This window comes from Centruroides vittatus, unplaced genomic scaffold (assembly GCF_030686945.1).
Source record: "Centruroides vittatus isolate TY-2023 unplaced genomic scaffold, ASM3068694v2 contig_301, whole genome shotgun sequence".
NCBI lineage: Eukaryota > Metazoa > Arthropoda > Arachnida > Scorpiones > Buthidae > Centruroides > Centruroides vittatus.
In genome coordinates, this window is record NW_027121927.1 from 2,404,850 (window position 1) to 2,412,483 (window position 7,634).

General features: G+C 28.6%; 1 long non-coding RNA gene across 1 annotated transcript; it reads right to left on the bottom strand.

The window, feature by feature from the left end:
- Positions 1-5,769: 5,769 nt before the first annotated feature.
- LOC136972803 (uncharacterized) lies at positions 5,770-6,733 on the bottom strand. Its single transcript, XR_010880395.1, has 3 exons — positions 6,632-6,733; positions 6,099-6,146; positions 5,770-5,875 (listed from the first exon to the last, which is right to left on the bottom strand). It is a non-coding gene; the product is annotated as an uncharacterized lncRNA (long non-coding RNA).
- Between the last annotated feature and the right edge of the window lie 901 nt (positions 6,734-7,634).

Below are 7,634 nucleotides of genomic sequence, written 5' to 3' on the forward strand. Positions count from 1 at the left end.
AAATTTTCAAATCAGATGAACGATTGATAACTCAACCATGTGGCCAACACATTGAGCACGACCTGCTGTTTTGACTGTGTATAACATTTAGTTGGTAACGAAAGCAAAGTGCTTGTCAACTGAATGCGGCCAGAATCACATAGATTCAAATTCGAAGGTCTTCGTACTATCGTTTATTTTTAATTGTGCAAACTGAAACGAACTATAACTGGAACAAAGAGAAAGTTACGAAAATTTGCTGCATTCTAGAGGAACAACTGATATTATTAATAGTTGTAGTAATATGTGAATATTTTACTTTCTGATGCAAGAGAACTTTGTATTTTTACAATATGAAAGAATTCAAAGAATTTAAAATGAGTTGTAAACATAAAATACTTAACTGGTTTCCAGAAGAGAAAATTGCGAAAACAAAAGAACGATAAAATTTAATAAATACCCAAATCTAGATGGATTTTTCAAATTGACGACGGCTAAAAAAGTTATTTTGACAATACGCCAGGGCCAGATGAATGTGAACAAAACAGCAAAGAAGGAATTATAGCAAATATGGAAAGAGTGAGTATACCTACAGTCTATCATTTAGAAAATGAAAACAACAGAAGTCCTACAGCAACAAGTACAGTACATTTATATTATCTTCCGATCATGCATTTTACCTACCCAGTCGATATTACTGATGAAAATACACGAAAACAAATTTTTAACCTAGAATCATTTAAACCAAAAGGTCCTTTTCTCGTAAACTCCGATACCAAACATTCTCTTTCTGTTAAATATTATTCACACGAAAAAAAGGGACAAGAAATAGAAAGAAAATGATACTGCTATTCTTCCAAACTAAATGTAGCATACTGTGAGCCCTGTTGGCTTTTTGCGGATATAAATAATAAAAATTACTATAATTCTTAGACAAAAGGATTAAATGACTGACAAGGGTTATCTAAAAAATTAAAGAGCACGAAATTGCATTTATTCATATTCAATCATACATTGTGTATGATTTATGGAAAAAGGGAAAACTATTGAATCCAAAATGTGTTTTGAAGATAGTATTAACAAATAGAGAGATATTACTCGAACAATCGTATATGCCATCCTGTACAAAATAATTTAACATTTAGAACAGTGATTTTCAACTGGTGTGCCACGAGAGGATCGTAAGTGGGCCGCGATTTTTGAAGGTTATTAAACAAATTATTTTCGAAAGCCCGAAGAACAATAAGTGCAAATGTCAAAATTAAAACCTCTTTAAATTGATTATACGAGTTTTTCATTGTTATTATAAATAAACGTAGGCTTATACATAATATAGTAGAAAATATATATTCATAAGCAAAATTATATATACATAACACTGGGTTATTTCATTTAAAATAAAATTTTCTTTTAATCAAAAACATATCTATAATAGCCCATATTTAGTTCAAATTATTTTAACTTAGAAATAATGGGACGTTGGGCAGATTTATAAAGACAATTATCGTGCCACTTTTAAATGCAAATTAAGACTTAATGTTAATTGCTTTTTTTATGTAAATGAAAATTATTAATTTAAATAACTATTGTTGTAACTTACTGCTATTTTAAGGAGGAACAACGTTGTTTTATTTAATTTACAAAAAAAATAGACAAAAAGGAATTAGGTAAGTGGCAAGTAATGTGACGATAGAATGTTTACAAACACAACTTTAAATCACGTAATTTATTTCGAGGAGATTTTTGCCGCGGAAATTTAATTATAGGTTCAAGTGTGTCGTAAGATAAAAAAAAATAAAAAACACTGACTTAGAGGAACTACTGAGTCAATTAAAAAATAAAGATTATTTGAACGTCAGCAGTGGCAATTTTTTTAATCGATTATGTATTTAATTCTGACTTGTAAACTGTCTACATCGTTGTGCCAACTACGACAGCTTATTGTCACTGAAAACAATTTAAAATTGTTTCAATATAGTTTATAAGAAGAAAGAAATTTTATAATTATTGTGTTGTTCTTTTATATTTCTCACATTTAAGGGAAGGTGGTTTAAGATTACGAGTGAGGTGAGAACGCGCGACCCATTTATTAAATTTCTGACAACAGTGATTTTGGTCACGTGATTAATAATTGTCGCCAACATAAAATATACTGTATACGATTTTAACTTCGGCTACAACCTGAACTCGAAAGAAAGCAAATTTGAGAATTTTCATGCCTGTCGATGTTATTTTACAATGGTATGTATAAGAATTATATAACTGATTTATATAATAATTTACTTAATATTTATTATTTAACTTGTTTTATTAATTTTTATATATTACTAAACCAATAAAGTAAAACTAAAAGCAAAAAGAAAAACAATTTATTTAACAATTTATAAATATTCTAAATTTTTAAAAAAATGGAACTTTAAACTTTTAATTTTGAATTTCAGTTTTAAAGTAGCTTTATTTAGGTACTCTCTTATCTCAATTACAATAAATTTAAAAAGTATATAATTGTTCTCATTCTCACGTAAGGTATAAAAGGGTAAAAGGTGTTAATAAAATAAAAGTTATAAAAGTAAGATAAATTCTACAATAATTTCCTCAAAAATTTATTTTTGAAATAAGGCGATGTAGATATAAAATAATTTTCAACAGTGCTTTCTGTTAAACATAAAAGATTTAATTAATATCAAGGTATTATTTTGACTGAATTTGAAATAAATAAATAAACTTACTTATTTATCCCAAATTTAATGAAGGTTCTGAAGGAAAAACTTTATTATATAAATTTTGGAATCGAAGTGTGCACAAAATCAGTCATGATTTTAAAGTAATTTCCAAATATTTAAAAAAATAATTTGAATAAAAATCTTTTAAGTTAGCGCTTATCAAAATTTTAGTATTAAAACTGCTATTTTAACTATTTTGAATCTTATCGATGTACTGTACTATCATCATTGTTATTTATATAAACTAGCAATAACTTTTAAATGTTCTATCGTCTTAAAACACAGAAAAAACACAAAATTCATTATTTTATTAAAATATTAAAAATAAATAATTTTTGAATTTTTTCACAGAATATTTACAATTTATTTGTATGCCAACTTTAATTATAAAACATGATATAGGCCTATAAATACATTGCTTTAAATTTATTATTATTCCCATCAATTTGTAAGTTATTAAAATGTAAATTGAGCTATTTTTTAATAATTAATCGAATGGGTTAATTAAATATTACTTATATAGCGACATTTATAATGTTTTCTCAGCTTTTTAAATTAGATTCTTAATCCGATTCTTGTTCGACCCAACAATTCGTATTTTTAAATATATTAATTTATCAGTTCGATTTCTTCAATTACATTAAAGCACTTTTATTATTAAACGAAAAGTCCAAAAAGTGCAGGAAACTTTTAACTCTGATTATCAGTTTCTTTATCTAGAAATTCCCATTACTTGAAAGAGCGTTTGAAATATGAAGTGCGATTCGAAACAACATCCATCATCGAATCTATACGCAATATTTTTCAAGAAAATATCTTTTGAATTTTATCTTTACATTTTGAAATAGCAAAAAGAATTATATAAAAATCTTATCACCCCTTTTAAGTAAACGATTTTGTTGTTTTTATAACTGCTTTAGTATGTTTTATTATATAATGTTGTGTATTCTTGAAAATGTAATATCTCTCGATGTGTATAGTAAAATTATGATTTATTTGAAGAATGGAAAACGCTTTAAAAACTAAATATAATACAATAGAACCCATTAGTCTGTCACTCTTTAGTTCGTCATCACCGATTAATTACAATGCTATAGTTAATTTAATAGTCCTATATTTATACTTATTTGTAACTGCCGTTATCCATTTATTTTAAGTGAAATTAATTAATATTAATAAAATGGCCTGGATAGAAAGTATATTTTAAAAATTCATAAATATTAGAATAAATACTAAAATAAATTAAGTTTCTTTACATTTTATTTTATTTATTTTTATTTTTTCCATTTTAGGAACACAAATCTTACGATGGAGCGGCTTTTATCTAGAAGCTTCCATCATCCTCAATGTGTAAAATACGTTAAAATCTTCCTTTGGCGACGATACAATTATATTTTTAAAATATCAATAGTGTAACCAGGTGTAAAAAAGGAAAGAAGGAGCCAGTTTCATATTGTTCCCCCTTGGCAGAACGCCTGTGTGTTGTGTTGCATCAATCCAATCCGAATGCATTTATTATAATTATAATTTTAAAACAAAAAAATACAAGAAACAACAGGAAATAATTTATTTAATTTTATCCGATTTTAGTCAATTTAGGTCTTGATATTCCGAAACAGAAAGTTTTAGTAATATAAATGAGTTGTCCAAATTAGATAAGTTTGAGGAAAAAGAATAAGTGAAGAAAAAAGCTTTTTAAATTCCTAATTTAATGTAGAAGTGGAGACAAGCGATCAGTTATTATTACAGTAGAGACTCGTTAATCGGAACCCCGGTAATCGGAATTGCCGGTAATGGAACGATTTTCAGTCGGACTGTGTCGTGCTGAATCGAACGTTTTTGATACTAAATTTACTTCTAAAGTATAATTTTCATGTTTTTATATTCTTCAATATATTTATTTTGTTTGTACAAAATGCAGAAATAATTTTTAACGATACGATAGCCTCGATTATTATTATAAAAATTTTCGTTAGGCTTAAAATCGACGAAAATTCAACACGAAGCGACACGCAACGGAGAAAAATTCAACACGAAGCGACACGCAACGGAGAAAAATTTGAACATCGGACAGGTTAATATATCAATATTTATTCGTACATAATCGGTAATCGGAACAAATCACTAATCTGAACAACCCCAGTCCCCAATTGATTCCGATTTTCGGTTCTCTACTGTATTATTTATACGTTTATATCTCCGCTTGTCTCCACTTTTACATCTCTATGCTCATGCGCGTAGATAATACTTAATTTTTAAAATGTTTTCAAATTTTACGTTAAAAGTTTGTATTCTTTTTCTCTCAAGTAAATGTGTTGGCGTGAACGCCTACGTTTTTAAGTTATTTCACAAAAAACATTAAATTTGATTTCATGTCCTTTGCGTTCCGAATCATCATTTACAATTTTCTCGATTTCCTGTAAATCTTCTGCATCTGATTCATCATCTCTAATCACTAATATATCTTCTGGATCATCCATGTCTACTGTCAATTCTCCTACTTCTGGATCATCCTTCTTATCCATGGATTCTCGTTGACCATAACTAATTTCTTCAGTATCTTTACCTGTTAAATAAAATATAATTTACAAAAGAAAAAAGAAAAAAATTAAATAAAAATCAAGGCTAACCTTCTCTTAGCGTATCAACTAATGAAGAATCCCTCTTAAAATAATTTCTTACAAGCTGCAAGAATGCCAAAATGATTTGCAACATAGAAGAATGGGCAATTTTTTAAAATAAACTTACCAGAATGACAAGAATCACATTAAGAATTGTAGAAATGATGCAAAATTTACACAATTTTTCAAAAAACGTTTTCTCTGCTTCGAGCTCGTAAGGATAGAATAGGTTCTTTCCCATTATGCTAAATTTCTCTATTATGTAGAAGAATTTGTAAGTTGTTATCTTCATGCCACGAAGGAGTTTGATCGTTAGTGGCTTAATATGCGCCCAGCAACGTATACAAAATGTGTTCAGATGCATCTGCCTCCCTGAACAAATTTCGTTTGATGGAGATGGCATGCATTGAAAATATTGCGAAAATGTATCCGTGTATAATTTCATTCTCGTTAGAATTTCAATTAATACGGGCATAACTTTTAAATTTTGTAAATATTTCTCGGTTAACTTTTTAGTTTTTTGTTGAAATTTCTTTAAAATTTCAGTGAAATCTGTAAATAAATTGTACGAATGGAATGATATAAAAGTAACTGTGATGCAGGTTCAAATTTAGACGTGTTGTAATCCTAAGCTATAACACATAGAAGCCCTTCCTCCTCCATTAAATAATAATAAATTAAAAAATATAAGGCCTTTAATTGAAGCCTCTCAGCGTGAGACATATGCTTTAAATTATTTAAACTCAGCTCTAACGAAATGATAAAATATGCTTACATTTACGTTTTGATTTTGATTCGGGTGGAATGTCTTCTTGTGCATTATCTGCAAACAAATGAATGAATATAAAATGAAAATTTTATTTATGAACTTTATTATTATTATTATTTGTTATTTTTTCGTCCGATGGTTATTTTTAAGTTTAAATATTTACAGACAAATTCGCCGAAGTAGGGATCACCATTCATTAGTTTGTGTTCCAGACGATACATTCGCCAGGGGGACTTTTTAATCTGCATTTTCCAGCGCTCTCCTCTCTGTGGATAAAAGGACGAAACACCTCGAAAAGGCAAGATGGAGAAACAAGGACAGTCGTACATCACCAGTTTCAATTTTAGAAAATATTTTATTTTTAATTGGAAACTTTTTTGTGTTTTAATAAGGACTTTTTAGCTTTTTTCGACGGCTCGTAGCTAAAAGGAAAGGTCGGTCGCCGAGAATGTATCGTCTGGAACACAAACTAATGGATGGTGATCCCTACTTGGGCGAATTTGTCTGTAAATATTTAAAATTATTATTATTATTATTACCTTCCTTAAAAAATTCAAAACAAACATTTTCTGAAATTGCTGCAAAAACGATAAGAAACAAAAATATGTCTCGAAGATACATGGCTGCATAAACAATTAGTTGATTTTCTAACAACAAAACATTTGTAACAATGAGGATTTTGACAATCCACTCTATTATTTTTCTAAAACATTTTCAAAAATTTCAGACTGGATCGTAAAGTCATCCTAGTGTTTTGGGGATCCGGGTTCGAGTTTCAATTGACTCGAAAATTTTCATGACGTGTTGATTCAGATATGCTAGGTCCCATTGTAAACAATTTAGCATCTCCTATTAAGGGACCCACTAGTTCATAAAACCACTAAACCTCGGTCGTGGATTTGCATTCCACCAACACGGAGTTTTCTGGGTTTTCTTTGCTTGTCTAACACAAGTTTCCCATAGAAAGTCCTCACGGGAAGCACTCACCTTTCTCGACAGATCACCCAAGACTCGAGCTACCTTTTTCCATTAACAACCAACTAACTAAAGTTATAAAGTTTTCTCGGAATTTAATATTTCTTATCAACCAAATTCATTTATTATAAATTTTAATAGGTTTATTTGATATTTAAAAATTGAATAAATTGAATTATATACCCGAAATTGTAAGGAAAAACAAAACATTTTCAACAAGATGTAATGTTCTACAAATTTCTCATGAACTTTTATCACAGAAAATGCTCAGTAATAAATTATTTCCACTCGACTTATATCATGAATTATGAGATATTCGATATTAAGATTCACGTTTCCCATTTCTTACAACCATAATTTTAAATAGGAATAAATTTTTGCAATTCTTTTACGTTTGTTAAATTCATAAGTACTTTTCGAAATATATTCGTCTTCGAGCAGGTTTCATTCGGTACAAGTTCGTATCTCGTTATTTTTCATTTATTTATAATTAGGGTTTCTCATTTCCCGGTCTTTTGCTTGTCCCGGGATTCCGGGATAGAATTAATTATTTTTAAGAAATGCAAA